Source organism: Pseudophryne corroboree, chromosome 1, assembly GCF_028390025.1.
Source record: "Pseudophryne corroboree isolate aPseCor3 chromosome 1, aPseCor3.hap2, whole genome shotgun sequence".
Lineage (NCBI taxonomy): Eukaryota > Metazoa > Chordata > Amphibia > Anura > Myobatrachidae > Pseudophryne > Pseudophryne corroboree.
The window spans coordinates 769335203-769362746 of NC_086444.1; the positions used below are offsets into that span (position 1 = coordinate 769335203).

At 42.9% G+C, this 27544-nt stretch overlaps 1 protein-coding gene across 7 annotated transcripts in view; it reads left to right on the forward strand.

Moving 5' to 3' along the window:
* The window catches only part of BMPR1B (bone morphogenetic protein receptor type 1B), an 804535-nt gene that overhangs the window by 494360 nt on the left and 282631 nt on the right, over positions 1 to 27544 (forward strand). For 6 of the 7 annotated variants that reach the window (XM_063917486.1, XM_063917497.1, XM_063917476.1 and 3 more), the window contains one exon: positions 19031 to 19102. The exons of the other annotated variant lie outside the window; for it this stretch is intronic. The gene's annotated coding sequence lies outside the window, so the exon portion shown is untranslated. The remainder of the gene's footprint in view (positions 1 to 19030; positions 19103 to 27544) is intronic. 7 annotated transcript variants of the gene reach the window in all.

The window sequence follows — 27544 nt, forward strand, 5'->3', positions numbered from 1 at the left end:
CCGCTTAGGCGCGCACAGTCACTGGCGCTGATATTACCGTTATGTTGTTCCATCATTTTGATTGTCTGGTAACTAGTCAGTATATATATTTTCATGTGTTTAGCTAAATGAAATATTATTGAAAATGTGTTTCACCTTTCACGGTTCACCATCCATCATCTGTAATGGCAGATATACAGTAGGTGTGTGCATAGTAAGAAGCAGATACAATGATACAAAACAAGGGCCCTCATTCCGAGTTGTTCGCTCTGTAATTTTCTTCGCATCGCAGCGATTTTCCGCTAATTGCGCATGCGCAATGTTCGCACTGCGACTGCACCAAGTAAATTTGCTAAGAAGTTTGGTATTTTACTCACGGCATTACGAGGTTTTTTCTTCGTTCTGGTGATCGTAATGTGATTGACAGGAAGTGGGTGTTTCTGGGCGGAAACTGGCCGTTTTATGGGTGTGTGGGAAAAAACGCTGCCGTTTCTGGGAAAAACGCGTGAGTGGCTGGAGAAACGGGGGAGTGTCTGGGCGAACGCTGGGTGTGTTTGTGACGTCAAACCAGGAACGAAACTGACTGAACTGATCGCAGTGGCAGAGTAAGTATCGAGCTACTCAGAAACTGCTTAGAAATTTCTATTCGCAATTTTGAGAATCTTTCGTTCGCAATTTTGCTAAGCTAAGATTCACTCCCAGTAGGCGGCAGCTTAGCGTGTGCAATGCTGCTAAAAGCAGCTTGCGAGCGAACAACTCGGAATGAGGGCCAAGATGAGCAAGTGTACCACCTGTATGGGTGGGAAACATGTCTGCATGATTCTACAATGCAATGCAGTATTTGACTTTTTCAAGAGCCAAATTAATTCCCAGATGACATATTATTTTAAAAAGTATACTTTTTTATATATACACCTATTCTGTGCCCATCTGAGAAAGGTAGGTTTTAATGTTGCAAGGGACATATTATATTGCATGTTTGTAGTTATTATGTTTAATTTAACATTAAATTGGTAATTGCCTTTTCTCCTTCCCTTGTTTCTTTAACATAATTCCTCATATTGTTTTAATAACCTGGCTCAATGTAAAATAAAAAACACATTTGCCAAGTTCCAAATTTGAAGCAAATGTGATAATAGCATAAAGAAAGTATTAAAACATACTTTTTTTTGTAAGATTTGAAAAATGCTTTGATAATACAGCAGTAAGCAGTTAAATTATTGCCAGACATATGAGCCTTTTGGACCACAATACCTCCTATTATTAATGTAATGAATTGCATCTGTTGGGTACGAAAATGGGAATTTCTCCTTCCTTTTGTTTTCATCTTTGAAACTTTTATCCGGCACTTTTTTTTCTGACACTGGAATGTCTTCTTTTCCAGATTTAGGGGAACATTCCAAACCCAGACTAATTTTCTACCTAAAAATATGTCCTGAACCTCTCTGTCTTTGGCCTCTAAGGTGATCTGTGCTTTTCCATATGTCAGGCTAGTAGTGATGATGAATTCCACGAAGTGGCTGGAAGACAGCAATTTATACTGCTGGCAGCAGTCCGCCTAGACAAAGTGAACCCATTTCAGCTCCACACCCATGCTGCCAATTCACAGAAATAGCATATAAATACCATTTTACCAGATACTCAAGCTTATGATATTTGAGCTTCAGATTTAATCATCTAAGTTGTATTTGTCATTATGCTGACCAGGCCTCCGTCTCTAGACTATTGGAGAGCAGGAGAACATCAGCCCTCATTAGCTTTGTCCATTTACTCACTCTGCGGCCAGGTTGCCATGACATGGGTGATGCGCAAAATAAACAAATAGCAATTATTATTTTTTTGCAAACCTTTATATGATCAAAATTTTTATAACTTCTGTTAAATGCCTGTTTTATGTGTATTATTGAAAAAGCCATACTTCATATTATATTTGGAATAATATGCAGTTCCATCTATACTAATGTATTGTATCTATGGTATAATATGTACTGTTTGTTAATGCTAATCTCACCTCACTTGTCATCGTTTTCTTACTAAATATCTCCCTTCCCACATCAAACCCAGCCCAACGTATCCCTATAAGCCCACTACTTCATAATGTGTGCACACACGGTGCGCTGTGCTGTACAGCCCGCCACTGACTATTTGATGTGGCCGGAGCTCGGCCCCATCGATGTAGTCAATGTTGGGCTGCCTGCGCAGTCTATTTTTCCTTGCAATGCCGATCCCGCAGAACCATGCATCGGCATCGCAAGGACTATACACACGGTGCAATATGTACTATATTTTCTTACGATTTTGAATATAAAGTCAAAATCGTAAGAAAAATCGCACCTTGTGTACACACCTTAACCCTCCTCCTCTTTCCATTGTACTAAACGTCCTCACTTCACACATACTGATTTCTTGAAACTTTTTTTTTCATCTGTCATTCCGACTGTTTGTACGCATCGTCTCAGAATTAGCAAGCTTTCTGCCAGGTTAACTTATTGTCAAGTGTGGGCACTTTTCTGTAGTGACCAATGGATTCACTTTAGTTTTTGTAGTGCAGGCAGTATAGCGCTTCCACCTATATTAATAAATGCAGTAATGGACATATGTGTACTGCAGAAAAAAAGTCTTTACTTACATTTTTGTATTACACAACAAAAATGCAGCTAACTTGTAAGCAGTTAATGATTTTAGGTGGGCAGTAAGTGAAACTGTGTGAATATTGCAACCATGTTACTTGTCCAATCAGAGGTGACCGAGAACTAGAACACAGCAATAACTGGATGATTATTTTCATAGCACATATTGTTTCCAAATGAATGTAGGCTGGACTAAAATATCATCTGCAGCAACATTTCTCAATGGCAAATTAAACAGGTGGAATACTTGTAAATTAATTTAGTTCAGCATCTGTGTTGTTAACATGGAACTGTGCATGGCATGCTTGTCTATCATCCCGTGTCCTACCTAGTAGACAGCCCTCTGCAGTAAAGTGCGTGGGATGAGACTGTGATGTGGTGATATGAATTGCATCACCTTTGTCACGATCCGGGTATCTGGACGCCATTTCTTACCCATCAGATGCCTCCTAAGGCTGGCTCAGCGCTCCAGGACCGGATCCCATCTGTTATCCTGATGTGTACATTCCTGTATCCTCTCCTGTCACTCTGGGACGCTGTCACAGTAAACGCCATATTACACCTGGCATGGCGTCTCCCGTGGCCTCCGCCGCCGTCCCTGAACTTCTGCATGCAGAGTGTCTGAGTGGCGATTACGTCAGCCGCGGCCTCCGCTGTGTCCGCGTGGTTGGATGTGCATCTGTCAGCCTGGCGCCTCCTGTCTCCGGTGGCCGGCGCCACCATTACTGTTTTCATTACCACATGGATTACAAACCAAACTTCCCTCCAAGTGTCTGCATGGGCGCAGCCATCTTGGATTCTGTCAGCTGATCATTTCCACCAATCTGTTCTCAGTATTGATAATCTGCATAATTGCCTAGCCAATCCCTTCCTTGCTGCAGGTATAAATACACTGTGCCTGAGCAAGGAAGGCGTCAGTGCTTTGGTTGTCAAACCTAGTTCCTGTTTGTCTCTCTCCTGTGATTGTCTTCCAGGTTCCAGCTCCTGTCTCAAGACTTCCACCATAGAGACCCGCACCAGCATTCCACCTGCGGTGTAGCCTGACTCTCCAATCCATTGTGGATTCATCTGTTTCCAGCTACAACATTACCTGCTTCCAGCTCAGCTTCCAGCAGAGTACAGCTTCTCTTAAAGGGCCGGTGTCCTTTCTACACTTTACCACTCTCCACCGGTATTATTATTTCTCCGCTCTCAAGTTCTACATTTCAGTTCATATTTCATCGCTCCCAAGTTCATTTATTATTTAACTGGTTCCAGCCAGTATCCACTCCGTGCTAACAACAGTCTGGTTCCAGCCAGTATCCACAGCAGCCGTTTTATCTTCAGCAACCCAGCTTTTCCTGGAACACCAGCTGGCACAATCCTGGGTTATCTCCATTGCTACAGTCGGGCCTGGTAAGGACTTTCCATCTAGAAGATTATAAGAACTATCTCACACTACCAGTGCCCTGTGGCTCCTGCCATCCTGTAGTACCCAGGAACTGTATTTATTCTTTGCTGACTTTTACGTTTTCTTTTACTGCTGCTGTGTTGCGGAGTTGTCATAATAAACATCATTGACTTTTATCCAAGTTGTCGTGGTCACGCCTTCGGGCAGTTATTATTCATGTTACTGACATGTCCAGGGGTCTGATACAACCTCCCAGGTTCCGGTACATCTCAGCCCCTACAACTGAGGCTGCCTCCCGTCAGCTCAGGCCCTCAGTTGTGACAGTAAGCACTGACCTAATGAATCCAGCCGGAGACCAGGATCAAGCGGCCAGGCCGATGCAAGAACTGGCAGCCCGACTAGAACAGGAGGCTGCACAGGGCCACATCATCCGCTGTCTCCAGGATCTCTCTACTCGGCTGGATGGGATTCAGACAACTCTCCGTGGATCAGGCGCGTCTGGTGCGTCAACCACAGTGACTCCAGCTATAACCCCACCCACCTTACCCATTTCTGCTCCACGTCTTCATCTTCCAACGCCAGCAAAATTTGACGGATCTCCAAGATTCTGCAGGGGATTTCTCAACCAGTGTGAGATTCAGTTTGAGCTACAACCTGGCAATTTTCCCAGTGACCGTACAAAAATTGCCTACATTATTTCTCTTCTCAGTGGCTCAGCCCTTGATTGGGCATCACCGTTATGGGAGAGGTCCGACACCCTGCTATCTTCCTACACTGCCTTCGTGTCAACATTCAGGCGCATCTTCGACGAGCCAGGCCGGGTAACCTCAGCTTCATCCGAGATTCTCCGTTTACGCCAGGGGTCACGTACTGTAGGACAATATCTGATACAGTTCCAGATCCTGGCATCCGAACTGGCATGGAACGACGAGGCCCTGTATGCTGCATTCTGGCATGGCTTATCTGAGCGTATTAAAGATGAGTTAGCTACCAGAGACTTACCTTCTAAGTTAGATGAGCTAATCTCACTCTGCACGAAAGTTGATTTACGTTTCAGAGAGAGAGCAACTGAGCGTGGAAGATCATCTGCTCCAAAATCTTCTGCTCCTCCTCCTCGTCAACTGTCACCATCTAAAGATGAGCCCATGCAACTTGGCCGTTCCCGTTTAACTCCTGCTGAGCGCCGAAGACGTCTCTCCGAGTCTCTCTGTCTCTATTGTGCAGCTCCGTCTCACACCATTAATGCCTGTCCCAAACGTCCGGGAAACTCCAAATCCTAGCTCGCCAAGGAGAGGGCCGGCTAGGAGTAATGATCTCCTCTCCATCTCCTCAAGATTGTAATCTCCCAGTCTCGCTTCAAGTTGCTCAACGTTATCGGAACGTCATTGCCCTCCTTGATTCCGGAGCAGCTGGGAACTTTATTACCGAAGCCTATGTTAAACGGTGGTCCCTACCCACCGAGAGACTTCCTTCGTCCATTTCTTTAACTGCCGTGGATGGCAGCAAAATTTTTGATGCAGTTATTTCTTTAAGGACTCTACCAGTTCGTCTGAGAGTGGGAGTTCTTCATTCCGAACTTATTTCTTTTTTAGTGATTCCAAGAGCCACACATCCTGTGGTCCTGGGCCTTCCATGGCTCCGTCTTCACAATCCTACAATTGATTGAACGACTACGCAAATCCTGGCATGGGGTTCCTCCTGTGCTGAGACATGTTTGTTTAAAGTATTGCCTGTCTGTTCTTCCTCCCCCAGGTCGTCTGATGTTCCACCTCCTCCATATCAAGATTTCACGGATGTGTTCAGTAAAGCTTCTGCTGATATCCTTCCTCCTCATAGAGAATGGGACTGCCCGATTGATCTCGTTCCAGGGAAGGTTCCACCTCGAGGCCGAACTTATCCGTTGTCTCTGCCTGAGACGCATTCTATGGAGGAATATATTAAAGAGAACCTAGCAAAGGGGTTCATTCGACCTTCTTCTTCTCCAGCCGGCGCAGGCTTCTTTTTTGTAAAAAAGAAAGATGGTGGTCTGCGGCCGTGCATCGACTACAGAGGTTTGAACGACATTACCATCAAGAACCGTTATCCTTTACCCCTGATTACTGAGCTCTTTGACAGAGTTAGCGGAGCTACCATCTTTACAAAGCTGGACTTGAGAGGTGCATACAATCTCATCCGGATCCGTGAGGGTGACGAGTGGAAGACCGCCTTTAACACCCGTGACGGACATTATGAGTACCTCGTCATGCCCTTCGGATTGAGCAATGCTCCAGCTGTCTTCCAGCATTTTGTCAATGAGATCTTCAGAGACATTCTATACCGTCATGTCGTGGTCTATCTAGACGATATCCTCATTTTTGCCAACGATTTAGAGGAACATCGTTTTTGGGTTAAAGAGGTTCTGTCCCGTCTCCGTGTCAATCATCTCTATTGCAAATTAGAAAAATGCGTCTTTGAAGTCAAGTCCATTCCGTTTCTAGGGTACATTGTGTCCGGTTCCGGACTAGAGATGGATCCTGAGAAACTACAAGCAATCCAAAATTGGCCGGTACCCTTAACCCTCAAAGGGGTCCAGAGGTTCTTAGGGTTCGCCAACTATTACCAAAAGTTTATACGAGACTTTTCCACCATTGTGGCGCCTATTGCTGCTTTCACTAAGAAGGGTGCTAACCCGTCCAAGTGGTCTGAAGAAGCCATGCAAGCATTTCATCTTTTAAAACAAAGGTTCATCTCTGTGCCTGTTCTGAAACAGCCTGACATCGACTCTCCTTTCATCTTAGAGGTGGATGCCTCCTCCGTTGGAGTAGGAGCGGTGTTATCTCAGAGGGCTAAAGATGGCCATTTACACCCTTGCAGTTTCTTCTCCCGGAAGTTCTCCCCAGCTGAGCGCAACTATGCCATTGGCGACCAGGAGTTGCTAGCCATCAAGCTCGCTCTAGAAGAGTGGAGGTATCTGTTGGAGGGAGCTTCTCATTCAATCACCATACTTACAGACCACAAGAACCTTTTATATCTGAAAGGCGCACAATGTCTCAACCCTCGTCAGGCCAGATGGGCACTTTTCTTTTCCAGGTTCGACTTAAAACTCCAGTTCTGTCCGGGCTCTCAGAATCGCAAGGCCGATGCCCTTTCCCGCTCATGGGAGCAAGAAAATGAGTCAGAGTCTTCAGACAAGCATCCTATTATAAATCCGTTGGCATTCTCCACGGTAGGGATGGACTCTACGCCCCCATCAGGGAAAAGTTTTGTGAAACCGATGCTAAGGAAGAAGCTCATGCATTGGGCCCATGCTTCCCGTTTTGCCGGACATACAGGTATCCAAAAAACCCTGGAGTTTATCTCTAGGTCCTATTGGTGGCCAACTCTGAAAAAGGACGTCTTGGAGTTTATTGCATCTTGCCCAAAGTGTGCTCAACATAAGGTATCCCGCCAGTCGCCTGCGGGGCAACTGGTTCCACTATCTGTTCCCCGTCGACCTTGGACCCATTTGTCGATGGATTTTATTACAGATTTACCCATGTGCAACAAGTTCAATACCATCTGGGTGGTAGTTGACCGGTTCACCAAGATGGCACACTTCATTCCTCTCACCGGTCTTCCGTCAGCTTCCAAGTTGGCTCAAGTATTCATACAAGAGATCTTCCGACTCCACGGTCTTCCTGAAGAAATTATCTCAGATCGAGGAGTTCAATTCACAGCCAAATTCTGGCGAAGTTTATGTCAAGTCCTCCAAGTCAAGCTAAAGTTTTCCACGGCTTACCATCCTCAGACCAATGGTCAAACCGAGAGGGTGAATCAGGACTTGGAGGCCTTCCTCCGCATCTATGTGTCCTCCTCTCAAGATGACTGGGTTCAATTACTCCCCTGGGCCGAGTTCTGTCATAACAACCAGTATCATTCTTCATCTGCTTCAACACCATTCTTCACTAACTTTGGATTCCACCCTAAAGTCCCTGAGTTCCAACCGCTTCCAGCAACTTCTGTTCCCGCAGTGGATATCACCTTGCATCAGTTTGCCAATATCTGGAAGAGCGTACGATCAGCTCTGCTCAAGGCATCGTTCAGGTACAAGAAGTTTGCGGATAAGAAGCGTCGAGCAGTTCCTGCTCTCAAGGTGGGTGATCGAGTATGGTTATCCACGAAGAATTTGAGGTTAAGAGTTCCCAGTATGAAGTTTGCACCTCGCTATATCGGTCCTTTCAAGATTGAACAAGTCATCAATCCTGTTGCTTACAGACTCCAGTTGCCTCCCTTCTTAAAAATACCCAGGACATTCCATGTTTCCCTGTTGAAACCGCTGATCTTGAATCGGTTTCATTCCTCACTTCCTCCAACTCCGAAAGTCCAAACTCAACGAGGCGTTGAGTATGAAGTGGCCAAGATCCTGGACTCACGTCACCGTTACGGTCAACTACAATATCTTATTGACTGGAAGGGTTATGGTCCTGAGGAACGTTCATGGACCAATGCTTCTGATGTCCATGCTCCTGCCTTGGTCCGGAGATTCCATTCCAAGTTTCCTCAAAAGCCAAAGAAGTGTCCTGGGGCCACTCCTAAAGGGGGGGGTGCTGTCACGATCCGGGTATCTGGACGCCATTTCTTACCCATCAGATGCCTCCTAAGGCTGGCTCAGCGCTCCAGGACCGGATCCCATCTGTTATCCTGATGTGTACATTCCTGTATCCTCTCCTGTCACTCTGGGACGCTGTCACAGTAAACGCCATATTACACCTGGCATGGCGTCTCCCGCGGCCTCCGCCGCCGTCCCTGAACTTCTGCATGCAGAGTGTCTGAGTGGCGATTACGTCAGCCGCGGCCTCCGCTGTGTCCGCGTGGTTGGATGTGCATCTGTCAGCCTGGCGCCTCCTGTCTCCGGTGGCCGGCGCCGCCATTACTGTTTTCATTACCACATGGATTACAAACCAAACTTCCCTCCAAGTGTCTGCATGGGCGCAGCCATCTTGGATTCTGTCAGCTGATCATTTCCACCAATCTGTTCTCAGTATTGATAATCTGCATAATTGCCTAGCCAATCCCTTCCTTGCTGCAGGTATAAATACACTGTGCCTGAGCAAGGAAGGCGTCAGTGCTTTGGTTGTCAAACCTAGTTCCTGTTTGTCTCTCTCCTGTGATTGTCTTCCAGGTTCCAGCTCCTGTCTCAAGACTTCCACCATAGAGACCCGCACCAGCATTCCACCTGCGGTGTAGCCTGACTCTCCAATCCATTGTGGATTCATCTGTTTCCAGCTACAACATTACCTGCTTCCAGCTCAGCTTCCAGCAGAGTACAGCTTCTCTTAAAGGGCCGGTGTCCTTTCTACACTTTACCACTCTCCACCGGTATTATTATTTCTCCGCTCTCAAGTTCTACATTTCAGTTTATATTTCATCGCTCCCAAGTTCATTTTTTATTTAACTGGTTCCAGCCAGTATCCACTCCGTGCTAACAACAGTCTGGTTCCAGCCAGTATCCACAGCAGCCGTTTTATCTTCAGCAACCCAGCTTTTCCTGGAACACCAGCTGGCACAATCCTGGGTTATCTCCATTGCTACAGTCGGGCCTGGTAAGGACTTTCCATCTAGAAGATTATAAGAACTATCTCACACTACCAGTGCCCTGTGGCTCCTGCCATCCTGTAGTACCCAGGAACTGTATTTATTCTTTGCTGACTTTTACGTTTTCTTTTACTGCTGCTGTGTTGCGGAGTTGTCATAATAAACATCATTGACTTTTATCCAAGTTGTCGTGGTCACGCTTTCGGGCAGTTATTATTCATGTTACTGACATGTCCAGGGGTCTGATACAACCTCCCAGGTTCCGGTACATCTCAGCCCCTACAACTGAGGCTGCCTCCCGTCAGCTCAGGCCCTCAGTTGTGACAACCTTGGCCATTTAGAGGGGATTGGGGTAGTAATTCAAGGTGCACGCACTCACCCCCACGGTTGCCCTTCGGACTCCCCTTTCCAGTATCTCAGAGGGGTGTACCATAAAGCCAGCAAAGAGTGTGCATGCTGAATATGTCTACCATATAGCATACCTCCAAATTTTTTACATTAAAAGGGGCATGGCCGAAAAGGGGCATGGCCTCACCAAAGGGACCCGTTCTCTGTCATTTTGGGGGCGTGCCCAGCGTTTCCCGAGCAACTGGGCAGCTCCCCTCCCCGCGCTGAATACATTCAGTGTGCATGCGCACAGCATGGATTCAGCATGAGCAGCAGGTGAACACTGGCTCTCTAAACTGTCTAGTCATCCTGAGTAACTTGAGGGTGGCTCAGAAGTCCGATGGTCACGCAGTTGATCTGATGCTGCATCCTTGGTGGCAACAGTGGATCAGAGAAGCCAACAGTGGGTGTATTATTACTTAACACAGTGCTGCGTACAAAGGTGCAGCAGCTTTACTATAGTGTCCACCTCGAAATCAGCCCCAAAGAGCAGTAACTTGTGCAAGCAAAGTTGCCTATATTCTTTTTAGAATGATTGGTAGTAGTATAGATTACCAGCAACAGTAATTCACTGCACTGGTTGTTTATTACTTTTTGAGAACTAAAAATTCAGTGAAAGTAAGACAATTTGTGCACTTGAATGCTAACAGCAGGTTAGGATGTTATCTAATACTAAAAATAGTCTTCATACTGGTGCTTAAGTTACACAACACAGGGATGGTGCAGTGCGTATGTCCGGGATCACTTTCGCTGTCACTAAGTAGACCGCAGATAGCTGCAGGTATGTAACACATGAGATGATAAAGAAATGTTCATGTTAGAGCTATGATGACAGCCCTTCATATTTTATGGAGTGATGATGGGGCAGAGGGCAGGTCAAAGATTTCATTCAATTCTGCAACTCTTGTTCAAGTAATCCAACTCTATAACCACACTGACAGTATTAATATTAGTAAATATCCCCCCTTAGCAGCACGTGTATCTCTCAGATAAACACATATATACAATTTAACAAATAGCACTCTCCATATTGGGTCTTCTTCATTTTCAGTTTAGAACTAGACTGTGTACACTCTTGGAAGAGTTCTGAGTATAGGATAAACCTTGGAACAAAAGAAACTTTTTTTTTTAAATAACTCAATATGGAAATTTATTGGAGAGGTGTTTTTATAAAAAAAAAAAAAAAATACATTAGTATTATTAAGATCAGTGAATATGCCATGATGGGTCAATTTAAACAGTATGACATATGACATATTTAGATAAACATAATCAGTAGCTGAATGTCCCTGACTTTGTAAACTTGGAGGGAGGAGTGATTCCACCTGACTAAATGTTCAGAATCTGAGGTGAAATCTAAGCCTTCTTTTGTGGCACCTCCTGAGGTGCAGGTGCTCTGACAGGGAATGAGACAGGATATATCTTCTCTCTCTCTACTCCTAGGAAGTGCCTATTGGGTATCCTCAATAAACATCTCCAAGAGAAGTACTGTATACCAGACAATATGTAATGCTCCAATTTTAGTCTGTATTGCCTGAATATGTATGGTCCTCGTCAGGGATGTAGCCAGAACTTTGTTGGCCTCATAGCAACATTTTGAAGTGTCCCATGTCCCAATGCTTCTAGAGAGACACCTCACCACAGCAGGTTAAATTGTATGCCACATAGTAGTGCCTTAGTTAATTTTTTTATCCATAGTAGTGCCCTAGTTCACGTTATTTTACATTGTAGGTCTGCCAGTACACATTATGCAACACATTACCCCCAATTCACGTTATGACATTGTTTCCCCAGTTCTTATTATGCCACATTACAGTGCCCCCAGTTCATATTATGCCACAATACAGTACCTCAGTTCATATTATACCACACTATAGTGCCTCCACTTCATATTGTAGAGAAAAAGTATATACTCCGCGCTATATCTACACTGTATCAAGTTAAACTAAAGTGTGCAGTCTGTCATATAGAATAATTGACTCAGTAGAACTAAAAAGATACTTATCAATAAATTCTTTATCCAATATCGTTAAAAATGACACATTTTGAACAAAACAAGCAGCATATACTTAGCAACAATTAATTAGTAATAATCAGAATTAATATAGCATACAATATAGTAAGAATTCTTTGTTATAATGCCATATAAAAATGAATACACTGGCGTCCCAGTGTTTAATAAAATGTCCCGCAAGGAATAATCACAGCCTTGTTAATGATGAACTTTTATATATGATGATGTATATTTACCCATGTGCTGGTTCCTGAGAATTTGAAAGAACAGGGTCCGTTTAGATATCTGTGCACCAGGGACGTGCGGTGAGCTAAATGGCTCAGGAGGCACTGGCTAGCACCAGATCAGATTTACACGAAATATATGAGCCAAAGGGTACATCTGGGCATTATACACAGGTGCAGCAGTATAAACTCCTTGAAATTTGGTGAGTTTTGATCAGAGATGTGCGGAAAAGATATACAGGTGAGGCACTGCCTCACCTGCCTTAGACTTTTTACTCCAGAGTTTTGGCTATAAAAATGATTAGAATAATACAAAGAAGATATTTCAAACATATTCCTTGTATTTTTCATATACTTTATACAGTCAAAACTCTGGCTTGAACGTAAGTATGACAGGAAGGGCTCTGCCTCACCTGCCTCACCCCACCGCACATCACTGCTGTGCACATATGCGGGTATAAATTGCTTAAGCTAATTAAAGCTGGTTTGAAAAATGCCGTGTAGTACGGCTGTACTCCGGATAAATAGGATTCTTGACAACCTGTGTACAGGGCTCCAAAGAACTCACTTCCTCGCCACGGGTGTTAGACCTCACTGCGGAGGCCAGAAGCAGTCACTCAGTGCGGGTGAGCGGAGTACCGGACGTCTGCAGCATGATTGACCTTGCTAACGGCTTCTCACAGCCACAATCTACTACGGTCTGGTTAAATGCCGGGCGCTCCAGCCGGCGGCTTTCAGCAGGAGCCCTGACATCGATCTCCGTGCTGCGCTGCAGACGTCCGGTACTCCGCTCACCCGCACTGAGTGACTGCTTCTGGCCTCCGCAGTGAGGTCTAACACCCGTGGCGAGGAAGTGAGTTCTTTGGAGCCCTGTACACAGGTTGTCAAGAATCCTATTTATCCGGAGTACAGCCGTACTACACGGCATTTTTCAAACCAGCTTTCATTAGCTTAAGCAATTTATACCCGCATATGTGCACAGATATCTAAACGGACCCTGTTCTTTCAAATTCTCAGGAACCAGCACATGGGTAAATATACATCATCATATATAAAAGTTCATCATTAACAAGGCTGTGATTATTCCTTGCGGGACATTTTATTAAACACTGGGACGCCAGTGTATTCATTTTTATATGGCATTATAACAAAGAATTCTTACTATATTGTATGCTATATTAATTCTGATTATTACTAATTAATTGTTGCTAAGTATATGCTGCTTGTTTTGTTCAAAATGTGTCATTTTTAACGATATTGGATAAAGAATTTATTGATAAGTATCTTTTTAGTTCTACTGAGTCAATTATTCTATATGACAGACTGCACACTTTAGTTTAACTTGATACAGTGTACATATAGCGCGGAGTATATACTTTTTCTCTGCTTTATATAGTTGGCAACCTAGCTAGTTGTCTTACTCAGCTGCTTTTGATACACTTTAATTAATTTCAATTAATATCAGCGCCGGAAGAATAACAGTTAGGGGCAGGTGTCCTGTTCTGTTCATTCCTTTGAATTCTTCACTTCATATTGTGCCACATTACAGTGCCCCAGTTCATAGTATGAAAATTATAATTCCCTCCAGTTCATTTTATTCTACATTACAACGGGCAGGTCCAGGGGCTTACCTAGTTGTATTGCAGACCACAAGGCAAAAGGTTGTAGGGGCCCCTATGTATCACACAATGGTGAAAAATGTATGTAACACAGGGAAGGTGGGCCCCTCTCAGCTCTGGACCCCATAGCAGCTGCACTCCCTGCACCTATGGTGGCTGCGCCATTGGTCCTCATGCCCCAAGCTTGGCTGAATGAGTGATACTTGTTACTGTGACTGTCAGCCAAGAAAAAGTAGTCTAGTCAGCCAGAAATGTACTTGTTAAATGCACTGGTTAAATTTGACTTCATATGGTCCAAAAGGTTGGACTCTCCCTTGGGCAAATCTGCCTCTTCAGGATCCTTAGACTTTGGTAAGATGCTCCTCTACTGAGCTGCCAAGCTGACCACTACTTATATTACTGATGATACTTTCATTGCCCATGTTTTTTACTGAATGCTCCAAGATGAACTTTTATGTATACCACTGGGGGCGGGACCTCATGCATTTTGTTTATAAAATATTTTTTTTTCATTTACTAGAGTCTCATGCATTTTGTTTAGAAAATATAATTATTTCATTTACGAGAATCACTCATAATACAGACATGTCTATCTTTTGAATATCGATTTGACCCTATTAAAATATAGGCAATCAAATTGTCGACATTGATAAAATAGGTATGTCTAAAATTTCCTGTACCAGCTCAGACTGAGAGGCCTATGGCTGGTTATGAATGTGGAGGGTAACCCCACATGTAACTATTTCAGTGCTCCTAGCAGCATCTCAACTGACGGCTCTCACAGGCATCTGAAATGACGACTATTAGCAGCACAATTTAACTGTGTCTATATTTTGACCCTGTAGACATTTTGACTGTTGACATTTATTAATTGTTGACATTTTTACAGTGTCTACATTTTAACTGTCTACCTTATGACTGTGTCGACCTTATATCCATGTCCACCTTTTTGTTGTCAACATTTTGATTGTCTTTTGACTGTCTACATTTTGACTACATACCCTGTAGACCACAAGTAACATCAGTAATGAAAACAAGAAAAGGACTCATTACTTCCCTTAGGTACATCACTGGTTACAACACTCTGGTTTTTGTGTTTTTTAACCAATTCAAAATTATTTGAAACAATTTTCTGTCTCAAAATAAATTTATCATGGAATACGGTCATCAAAAGCCTTGCTAATATGTAAATATGCAATATCTGCTCAATATCTGCTGATCCTCTCTGATCTGTTACTTGTAGATAACATGGCTCATGTCATTTGTTTGACACTGGTCATCATTTATTATTTCTTTCTAATAAAAATAATAATGTTAGATTCACAGTTCTTTAGTTAATATATCATATTCTTCACATCAGCTTTTTTTTCTGTAGTGGCGCTACAGTCCTCATTCTCTAATCACCTGTTAGCAGTAATTGGCTAATGGTGCTGCAAGCTCTACTCTTACTTCTAGTACAATTGGATATATACTGTCTAGACTGATTGACTTGTAATTTAAGTTTTATAATTTAAGTAACACACTTCTATAGTAAACTAGTATTTTGGACCCATCATGTGCCGGGTCGATACTTATTGTGCCCGGCATTAGTTTTTGTGTTTTTTTGTCTCCTATATCTGTACCCCTTTACCCCTTTCATTTCTGTCCCTCTCACCACCTTGTCTCCCTGTGTATCATGTCTGCCCGCCCCAACCTCACCCCATCATCCCTCCCCATCTCTCATTTCTATCCCTCTTCCTCCCTTATGTTGGATACACACCCCTTGACCGCCCGTACAGTTGCTCTGAGAACCAGCGGTGACTGACATCTCAACTGCCCAGTTGTGATATCAGCACAGACACATTGAGTGGGCAATAAGTAAGTAAGTATGCTTAGCAGAATCAGCTGCTCAGTCGCCGAGACAGTGGCAGATAGATCTGCCAGGTGTGTACCCAGCTTTATTCTTCATCTCTTATCTCTGTCCCCCTCATCCCCACCTCCCTGTCTCTCATCTTTGTCCCCTTCAAATCCCCCATCTCTCATCACTGTCCCACTTACTCCCTGTCTACTTGTCTCTAATCTCTATCCACATTACCTCATTGTCTCCCCCTTTCACAGCACTGCCCCCTGACTACCAATTATGTATTTCTCTCTCTCTTCTGCCCCCTCACACCCTAGCTTCTCCCTCTCTCTCATATCTGTCCCTAATGTCAGTCTCTCTCGTATCTGTGCCCACCCCCTTCCTGGGTGCAGGGGAGCACAGGGGTGATGCTGTTAGGACTAGACTGTTCCCTCATGTCACCTGTGGGCTGCCAGTGGGGGGAGGTGTTGGCTGCAGATGCTGATTTGAAGAAACAGTCCTGTGCTAACAGTGCTGGGGGAAGTAGACAGAAGTGAAGCTGTGTTTGGAAGTCTGCCGGCCAGTGAGGGCTGTGAGGTGAGGGAGGTGCTTCCCTGCAGTAAGACAAATGCTCTAGGGCATTATATAATAGATATATTTGTGTTTACTGTACAGATAGGTATGTATTTAATCTCAAATGTACAGTAAGTGACCCTTTCAAAAAGTTAGAATGCCAAGTGTCAGAATAACAACAGCAGCATCCTGGCAGTCAGAATCCTGAAACATTTTGGTAAATAGTCCAACCCTAATCCTTACTCTCTACCTTACCCTCCCCTCCCACAGCATAACCCTAACCCTTTCCTCCTGTAGCCTAACCCTAACAGTCCCTATGATGGGGATGTGACATTTACATGCAGACAGCAATATTAGAATTGTATCTTATGTAATAGTATGTAAAAGTTGTATTATTTCACCTAGATGAACAACATAACTGCTAGCCTGTGTCCTGTATGTGACTCTATCTATACACAGACCTGGAAAAAGGAAAATTGATGACTCTTAGAGTTAGGGATTTAGTCAATGATCTCTTATCTAGAACCCCGCAATAAAAACTGTAATATAGGAATCATTCATTCTCCAACAGCCAGACCAGGTCAGGAAAGTATCAGGTAGGTTATGACAATTTCACCTCTAAGGAGGTATGGAATGTTGTGTCCATCTGGGCTTACTCCCGCCTCCCCTATTTGTTGCAAAACCACTATGTGGAGGGTGTATACGATCCCTTAAATGTCCAGTGTCCAGCACTGAACCAGTAAAAAACAAAAATGTGGCCGTGAACGAGTGTAGCTGTGAGGGTATAATTGCACTTTTCCCTCAATGTTGTGTGTTAATTTCTTGTGGGAAATCAGCCACGAACTGGAGGTGAACAATCCTAAATTGTGAAGTACCCCCACATCTGAATCGCCTAAATTCTTTTACGTAAGTGCTAGATTTCTGAATCTGTGAGCATGTGAGGTCAAAGCTATGTACCTAAGTGTAAGTGGGTGTATTAATCACTCTGTGTAGAGATTGTCAAGTGTGGTATCACTAAAAGTTTAACTCTTGCTGGTGGCAGTTACTGGGTTTCATTAACCGCACATGCTGAGGTAACCGTAAACTACTGGTGGCGAGTTTCAGATTGAGGCCGGCCAGTCGTGACATTACCCTTCCGCTTCCTAATCCTTCTCTCCCCCTAGTGCCTAATCCTAACCTCCCCTCCCGCATCCTAGTCCTAACCCTCCCCTTCATACCCAGGTTCGGGGATTGTGACCGTTGGGATTACAGCATCGGTATTCTGAGTGGTGTCAGGATTCTGATGCCAGTCTGCTGATCGCTGGCATCCTGATTGTCAACTACATCACATTCAGTGCTTTTCCCAAACATATATGGCATTCATTTTAATAATGAGTTTATTCCACTATTCATGCATTGCAGCTGTCAGAGAGTCACATACAGTGATATCACATTTGACTAATGTGAGCCTTTGTAAAATATTTTGGTGCTGGTCTGCTTTACTGCTGTCTGTATATATAATCATGCTAGACCCCAAACTCTCATTTCCATTTGTGAGTATGTAAATCTACTGGTTAGTACTGCCTCACAGCACTGAGGTCATGGGTTCGATTCCCACCATGGCCCTAACTGTATGGAGTTTGTATATTCTCCCATGCTTGCGTGGGTTTCCTCCGGGTACTCCGGTTTCCTCTCGCAATCCAAAAATATACTGGTAGGTTAATTGTGTCCTAACAAAAATTAACTATTGTGTAAGTGTGTGCATGGGCAGACTAGATGGGCCAAATGGTTCTTATCTGCTGTCACATTCTATGTTTCTATGTTTCGCTCTTGCTTCTCAGTTGCTTGAGAAATGCCTCATTCTAGCAGTCCGGAATCTCACTACCCCTGGCTGACTGGCTCATGCCTGTGCATATAGCAAGAGACTTTATTGATATTGTCACAATTCTGGCTAAGTTGATACATAAATCATCTGTCAAATCAAGTATGTCAACCCATTTTAAATTATTAAGAAACATTTTATCATTCAGCAATTAATGAATGCATTCTTTATACTGCTCAAAAGTTCATATTTATAAAAATAGTTTCCTGTTAAGTGGTTTGGCTGAATGAACAGTAATGCCAGGCCTCACACCACCTGTTAAAGTAAAGTAGCGAGTGCCAGTCATCTTCTTGTACTGGCATTATTTACAATTTATAGGGCATGTGTTGGAAAGTACAAGTATAAGCCTTCCATTTTATTTAAAAATGAAAGCTGGAATACTACCTCTATTGGGCAAGCTGCCAGCCCCCCTAAACTCTCCCACATCTCTGCATGGGTACCAGAAGAATAGCAGTGGAGATCAAATACCGACAACCTCTTAAACACTGTTTTTTTGTTTTTAAGGTTTTTTTTTTTGGTTTTTTTTTTAGCCATGTGGGAGGTGAAGCAGTCATGTTTAATCAGGGTATAAAACTCTCTGCATGTTAGAGCTGCACTGTGAAGTGGTTCAAGTGTTTCCTCTATAAGGTGAACATGTATGTTTCATTTCTTCGCCTGATTTGGGCCCCTGGAAAGGCATACAGCATCTGTATAACTGGCAGTGAAATGGTATTTCCAGGCAGGCACTGTGTTGGAGGGTAGTGAGCCAATCCACTGCTTTGTCTGAGCAGCTGAGAACTTCATCTGAGTATTACCATGGTGTAAGGTAACAGACCTGTTCCATGAGCAAGTAAAGTACTGAGCAAGTGTCAGGGTCAATATTTATAGACCGCTACACTGCTGCTTTGGATATTCACACTGTACAGAACAGCGAGGAGAACAGATATCTGCCACTGAAAGCTTAAGTGGTTCTGATTTTGCCTTTTTTATTTCACTCATCAGGTTTTGGCTTTTCCCTCTTGAATTCACAACATTCTTTCTGGACGCAATGAAAAGAGGATTGTGAAGAGTACAGTAAGTAAAGTTTTGTCATGTTTGTTTCTTCTTGTCAGTGCAAAACTCAGCAGGTGTTCTCCTACAGTGTCAGAGTTACAGCACAAATATTATACTAAGACACTGTGACTGTTGCAGCTTATGCCTTCTGTGTTCTTTCTTATTTGTGTCTGGTCTAACCCCATAAGCACTCAGCATGCTTTATTGAGAAATATTCACTAGTATTAGCCTCTATCTACTTAAAATAAATACATGTGCACACACATATATATTGTGTCATTTACTGTGACCAGAATGAGTAACTAGTGTAGTTTGCAATATATAGTATCATTAAATTGTCTATTTAAAAATGTTCAGCTTTTTTAAATCTTTATTGTATCTAAGTATTGATTCTACTACTACTACTACTACTACTACTACTACTACTACTACTACTACGAATAATAATAATAATAATAATTATTATTATTATTACTATTATTATTATTATTATTCGTAGTAGTAGTAGTAGTAGTAGTAGTAGTAGTAGTAGTAATATTTTTTTATGTGAGCTTTTATTTTTATTGTGATAATATGAACAGCGGGGGTATCCAATTAGCTGCAAAAAATGTTCAGGCATGAAAAACCAGGGAGTTTCACGATTTATTTTTGATTGTCAATTATTATTATTATTATTTTTTTTTGGGGGGGGGGGGGGCGGGGGCTGGGGTTATCCAATTAGCCACCATTTTTTTCCATCCGCAAACTTTACATTTCTCGAATGAAAACACAAGATCCGTGAAAAGTCGCAGACCTACACTATGTGATTTCGTGGTTGCGGTTGGAAAAAAGGCTGCTTATTGCAGATTTGGTTTCACCTGCCGAAGGCTAGGGAAACCAAATCCCTGATAAGTTCTGGCATTGGGGTTAATTGGATAGCCCCCGCGAAAGTAATTAGTGGCTAACTGGATACCGCTCATAGTCTTTTTAGTTATCAAATATGTGAGTTATAGATCTTTGCTTTAGATTCATTCTGCTATGCTTCTTTTACCCATCTGGCTGTGCTGGTCTGTACAACTTTATAAGTGATGTAGTCATATTGCTGAATGCGGAACCAGTGTTATACTGATAGTATTGAAGTTTTGTGTATTATTATCTAATTACGGTACACAGCTGATTGTTGCATAGGGCAGTGGCCCACTTGTGCACATCTTAGGGCTGGCATACTGTTTCTTTTAAAAGCTATGATTCGGTCACTGTTAAATTGATTTTCTGCTTTAAATAAGATTTGTAGTAAATGACTTCCCTTCCTTTACATTCCCTTCTATATTCATTATTTTGGTTGTATCCCTGCCTTCCCACCAAAGTAATATTTTAGTGTAAGTAGGGGATATACATTAGACCCTTTTTAAATATAGGACATTTCTTGCATTGAGATAGATTTACTCTGCTAATCACTATACTGTTCATTGATAGCTTTGATGTTTTATTTTGGTACATTTGGGGCAGGTTATAAGGAGTTTATGGTGAGGTGCATGTTCTATAACACCAGTAGCAGGCTGGAAATGCGTACTGATGACTAGATAGAATGTGTTGTTGAATATAACACTATCGATTTTATTCTCATTCCTCATGATTATTATTTTTTTGCCATTTGAGAATGCATTTAATACAATTCAAGACACAAAAGGGATGCTAAGAGTTACACATGGACAACAGCTGAACAACCATAGGAATCACTCCACTGTGACTAATGTGTTAGATGTCCTTACAGAGTAGCCCCAGGGTCATGGGAGTTTGGAATGAGCACACCTGGACCATCTTATTGCATGTCATTTTATTATTATGGAAATTGTTCTGAAGTATCCGCAGACTTTGAGAAAGTACTGAACAAATGCTCATTTCCAGGGTGTTTTTCTTTCCATTACACAAAATAAATTTGAACAGATTCCAATGAACATTAATGTTTCAGACATCATTAGCCCCTGTGTTTGTGAACTCCCACCCATGCTGTAATTTAAGGTTAGCAGTAACACAAGAGATCTATACATTGGAACATGATTTGTATATGTGTCATACCTTAGCTCAGGAAGATGAATGTCTTGCAATAACAGAGTATTTCAGAAATACACTTTATCTGGGCAAGAGTGAGTATTATGTCTTGTAATTTATAGAAAAAAAGGAATTTTGGCAATACTATCAGGTTGAGGTTTGCGAGATTGTTATTTCACTATTCTGATGCATGCTTGCTAATCCTTCCAACTAAACCTGTAATCATTAGCTTCATGTAAAATACTGTATGGACAGATTGTACACTGTTGTGAAGTGCAGATATACAGTCAAAGTTTGTGTTTATACTATGCTGTCAAAAGTAATGATCACCTTTCTGCGTAACTTGTGCAATATAACTGACATCTTCTAAAGCAAAAGAGCAGTGGATTCATATTTATATGCATAAGATTATTAAGTTAGTGTATATGTGCTGTCTTTTTCACATTGCTTTTATTTAGTGATGTGCACCGGAAATTTTTCGGGTTTTGTGTTTTGGTTTTGGATTCGGTTCCGCGGCCGTGTTTTGGATTCGGACGCGTTTTGGCAAAACCTCCCTGAAAATTTTTTGTCGGATTTGGGTGTGTTTTGGATTCGTTTTTTTTTTTACAAAAAACCCTCGAAAACAGCTTAAATCATAGAATTTGGGGGTAATTTTGATCCTATAGTATTATTAACCTCAATAACCATAATTTCCACTCATTTCCAGTCTATTCTGAACACCTCACACCTCACAATATTATTTTTAGTCCTAAAATTTGCACCGAGGTCGCTGGATGGCTAAGCTAAGCGACCCAAGTGGCTGACACAAACACTTACCCCAACTAGGAATGGCACTGCAGTGTCAGATAGGATGGCAGATTTAAAAAATAGTCCCCAAACAGCACATGATGCAAAGAAAAAAAGAGGTGCGCCAAGGTCGCTGGATGGCTAAGCTAAGCGACACAAGTGGCCGACACAAACAACTGGCCCATCTAGGAGTTGCACTGCAGTGTCAGACAGGATGGCAGATTTAAAAAATAGTCCCCAAACAGCACATGATGCAAAGAAAAAAAGAGGTGCAATGAGGTAGCTGTGTGACTAAGCTAAGCGACCCAAGTGGCTGACACAAACACCTGGCCCATCTAGGAGTGGCAATGCACTGTCCTACTACTATATATATACTGCGCACAACTTAAATGCACTACAGGTATGGATGGATAGTATACGTGATGACACAGAGGTAGGTAGAGCAGTGGCCTACTGTACGGTACAGCTATATATTATATACTGGTGGTCAGCAAACTGTGCAAAACTTAAATGCACCACAGGTATGGATGGATAGTATACTTGACGACACAGAGGTAGGTAGAGCAGTGGCCTACTGTACCGTAATGCTATATATTATATACTGGTGGTCAGCAAACTGTGCAAAACTTAAATGCACCACAGGTATGGATGGATAGTATACTTGACGACACAGAGGTAGGTAGAGCAGTGGCCTACTGTACTGTACTGCTATATATTATATACTGGTGGTCAGTAAACTGTGCAAAACTAAAATGCACCACAGGTATGGATGGATAGTATACTTGACGACACAGAGGTAGGTAGAGTAGTGGCCTACTGTACCGTACTGCTATATATTATATACTGGTGGTCAGCAAACTGTGCAAAACTTAAATGCACCACAGGTATGGATGGATAGTATACTTGACGACACAGAGGTAGGTAGAGCAGTGGCCTACTGTACCGTACTGCTATATATTATATACTGGTGGTCAGCAAACTGTGCAAAACTTAAATGCACCACAGGTATGGATGGATAATATACTTGACGACACAGAGGTAGGTAGAGCAGTGGCCTACTGTACCGTACTGCTATATATTATATACTGGTGGTCAGCAAACTGTGCAAAACTTAAATGCACCACAGGTATGGATGGATAGTATACTAGACGACACAGAGGAAGGTAGAGCAGTGGCCTACTGAACCGTACTTCTATATATTATATACTGGTGGTCAGCAAACTGTGCAAAACTTAAATGCACCACAGGTATGGATGGATAGTATACTTGACGACACAGAGGAAGGCAGAGCAGTGGCCTACTGTACCGTAATGCTATATATTATATACTGGTGGTCAGCAAACTGTGCAAAACTTAAATGCACCACAGGTATGGATGGATAGTATACTTGACGACACAGAGGTAGGTAGAGCAGTGGCCTACTGTACCGTACTGCTATATATTATATACTGGTGGACAGCAAACTGTGCAACTTAAATGCACCAGAGGTATGGATGGATAGTATACTTGACGACACGGAGGTAGGTAGAGCAGTGGCCTACTGTACCGTACTGCTATATATTATATACTGGTGGTCAGCAAACTGTGCAAAACTTAAATGCACCACAGGTATGGATGGATAGTATACTTGACGACACAGAGGTAGGTAGAGCAGTGGCCTACTGTACCGTACTGCTATATATTATATACTGGTGGTCAGCAAACTGTGCAAAACTTAAATGCACCACAGGTATGGATGGATAGTATACTTGACGACACAGAGGTAGGTAGAGCAGTGGCCTACTGTACCGTACTGCTATATATTATATACTGGTGGTCAGCAAACTGTGCAAAACTTAAATGCACCACAGGTATGGATGGATAGTATACTTGACGACACAGAGGTAGGTAGAGCAGTGGCCTACTGTACCGTACTGCTATATATTATATACTGGTGGTCAGCAAACTGTGCAAAACTTAAATGCACCGCAGGTATGGATGGATAGTATACTTGACGACATAGAGGTAGGTAGAGCAGTGGCCTACTGTACCGTACTGCTATATATTATATACTGGTGGTCAGCAAACTGTGTAAAACTGAAATGCACCACAGGTATGGATGGATAGTATACTTGACGACACAGAGGTAGGTAGAGCAGTGGCCTTCTGTACCGTACTCCAAAATTATGCACTGTACTCCTACTATATACTACAAAGCAGCACAGATATGGAGCGTTTTTTCAGGCAGAGAACGTATAATACTGGTGGTCACTGGTCTGCAAAACTCTGCACTGTACTCCTCCTATATAATACTGCTGGTCCCCAGTCCCCACAATAAAGCAGTGTGAGCACAGATATATGCAGCACACTGAGCACAGATATGGAGCGTTTTGCAGGTAGAGAACGTATAATACTGGTGGTCACTGGTCAGCAAAACTCTGCACTGTACTCCTCCTATATAATACTGCTGGTCCCCAGTCCCCACAATAAAGCAGTGTGAGCACAGATATATGCAGCACACTGAGCACAGATATGGAGCGTTTTTCAGGCAGACAACGTATACTGGTGGTCACTGGTCAGCAAAACTCTACACTGTACTCCTCCTATATAATACTGCTGGTCCCCAGTCCCCACAATAAAGCAGTGTGAGCACAGATATATGCAGCACACTGAGCACAGATATGGAGCGTTTTTCAGGCAGACAACGTATACTGGTGGTCACTGGTCAGCAAAACTCTGCACTGTACTCCTCCTATATAATACTGCTGGTCCCCAGTCCCCACAATAAAGCAGTGTGAGCACAGATATATGCAGCACACTGAGCACAGATATGGAGGGTTTTTCAGGCAGACAACGTATACTGGTGGTCACTGGTCAGCAAAACTCTGCACTGTACTCCTCCTATATAATACTGCTGGTCCCCAGTCCCCACAATAAAGCAGTGTGAGCACAGATATATGCAGCACACTGAGCACAGATATGGAGCGTTTTTCAGGCAGACAACGTATAATACTGGTGGTCACTGGTCAGCAAAACTCTGCACTGTACTCCTCCTATAATACTGCTGGTCCCCAGAATAAAGATATGCAGCCCCCTGAAACAAAGTGAGAGGATGCCAGCCACGTCCTCTCACTATCATTTCCAATGCACTAGTGAAAAATGGCGGCGACTCGCGGCTCCTTATATAGAATCCGAATCTCGTGAGAATCCGACAGCGGGATGATGATGTTCGGACGCGCTCGGGTTAACCGAGCCATACGGGAGAATCCGAGTATGCCTCGGACCCATGTAAAATGGGTGAAGTTCGGGGGGGTTTGGATTCCGAGGAACCGAACCCTCTCATCTCTACTTTTATTATGCCCCACTGATAACTCTTTTAGATTAGTTTATCATCAACACTAGAATACTAGACTTTATTGGGTCTATTCATGAAGCAGTGAAAAGAGTGGAGAAGTGAGCCAGTGGAGAAGTTGCCCATAGCAACCAATCAGCTGCTCTGTATAATTTTGTAGTATGCAAATTATAAATGTTACTTCAATGCTGATTGGTTGCTTCTCCACTGGCTCACTTCTCCGCATGAATGTTTTACCCAGTTATGCTTCTAGCCACTTGATTTTTTATTTACTTACTTTACTTGGATAAATATATAATCTTTCCACAGTACTTGTTATGCTAGTATAGACTAAGCTAGTTGCAAATTAATGGGCAGAGTTCAGAAATGATTGGCTACAGGCTTGACAACTCGCATACAGTATATGGAACTGTGCCATATGGTTATCTGTTATCACACTCATTACACAGGGGTGTAGTAGGGTATGCCGGTGGCCGGGCTTCCGGCGGCCAGGATACCGGCGCCGGAATCCCGACCGCTGGTATACCGACAGCTGGGTGAGCGCAAATGAGCCCCTTGCGGGCTTGCTTTGCTCACCACGCTGCGGGCACGGTGGCGCGGGGGATACGCGTGCCACGCTATCTATTCTCCATCCAGGGGGGTCGTGGACCCCCAAGAGGGAGAAAAGTTGTCGGTATGCCGGCTGTCGGGATGCCGGCGCCGGTATACTGTGCGCCGGGATCCCGACAGCCGGCAAACTGAAGACCACCCATTACACAGTTGCATCCTTCACAGTTAGGAGGTATCAGGCATAGATCTTAAAGCTACGAGGTTGCAGCATAATGGGACTTGGCTTCTTGCTATCATGATTCACTATAAAGGTAATTCAACCTAAAAACTGTCATTAATGACAGGGCAGGTTGCACACCATTACCGTTACTGACTGTACTCTGTGATTGACATTTTATGGTCATGGAGAAATACAATACAATGAGCTATTGAGTTGGCAGGGAATTGTTTACTTTTGCTCTATAGCACAAGCTATTGATGTACTCTTTGTTGTACTGTTTCCGCATTAGCTTCAGGGGACGCCTATTGGTGACAGTGTGACCAGATAGAACACACACTGGAGCATCTAGGAGCTAATTCACAAAAGCTCAGCAGAGAAGATCAGCAACTCTTCTCAAATAGTTTTTCAAAGTCTTAAGTAATTCCAAACCTCTGTAATAAATACATTTGGCTTTAGAACAGTTCAGAAATTACTAAAATCATACATAAATAGTGGTCAAAAAAAGAAAAAGCTTTAGGCTGGCGACCCACCGGCTGTAGGAGATACACGTGTTTGACATTTGGTGATAATCAGCACTTACATTTATGTTTGAGCTTAGGAAATGGATGAGCTTCTATTGATCCCAAAACATTCATTTGTATTATACACAAATAGTTAGTATTTAGAAAAAAAAACCTACAATTTCTGAGAGGTTTTGTGGGGGGAAAATCCTCAGTTAAGTGGTTAAAAATAATGTTGAAATGTATATTTATATCTAAGCTAGATAGAGCACCTTGGAAACTGTAGTTTGGTTCATGCTTACTTACACCTAGAACTGCCGAGAGAGTCTTATAGCTTCTGGAAGATGTGGGCAAATTTCCCACAGCCTACTCCTCTCGGTGTAGCTCAGGTACAGCCCCAGGTGTATTGCATCGTATGAACACTAGCGCAGGGATGTAATGGAGTCCAAGATCGCCAGGGGTGCAGGATGCTAGACGATTTCAGATTTTTTTTAAAGGGGCAATCACAAGATAAAACCCTGCCTTGTAAGCAATTGCCCCTTTAAAAATATGTATGAAGACACATCTGTACGTCTGCAAAACCGACTTCCGTTCAGCCCTCCGCCAGCCCTAGTGTTTATCATTTTTCTACACATCTAGACTTACATCTTACATGCAATAAACATAGTATTTTTCAGGATATGTCACGTATTATGTAGTTTGCTTGAATATATACATCATCTAACATGTTTTACTTCAGAAATGCAATCATAAATGCCAATACATTAAGTCACTTAGGCTTTTAAACTAGGTTACTTCTTTTATTAGTCTCGCCATTCCATTGCTGGCAGGTGCTTCATAAAGTGGCATTCTACAGTATTTAAAAAAAATGTAGATGGCAAAGATTAGGCAAGAATATTAGAATTAGAAATGTACCGTAGCTTTGGTAATAGAAAAGAAAACATAATGTGGATAATAGTTATTTACTATTTTGGCACAAGGGGTTACTCTTCTTTGAAGTGGGGGTGAGGTTTTGCACAGGGGTGTTCACAGCTGCAAACTCTGCT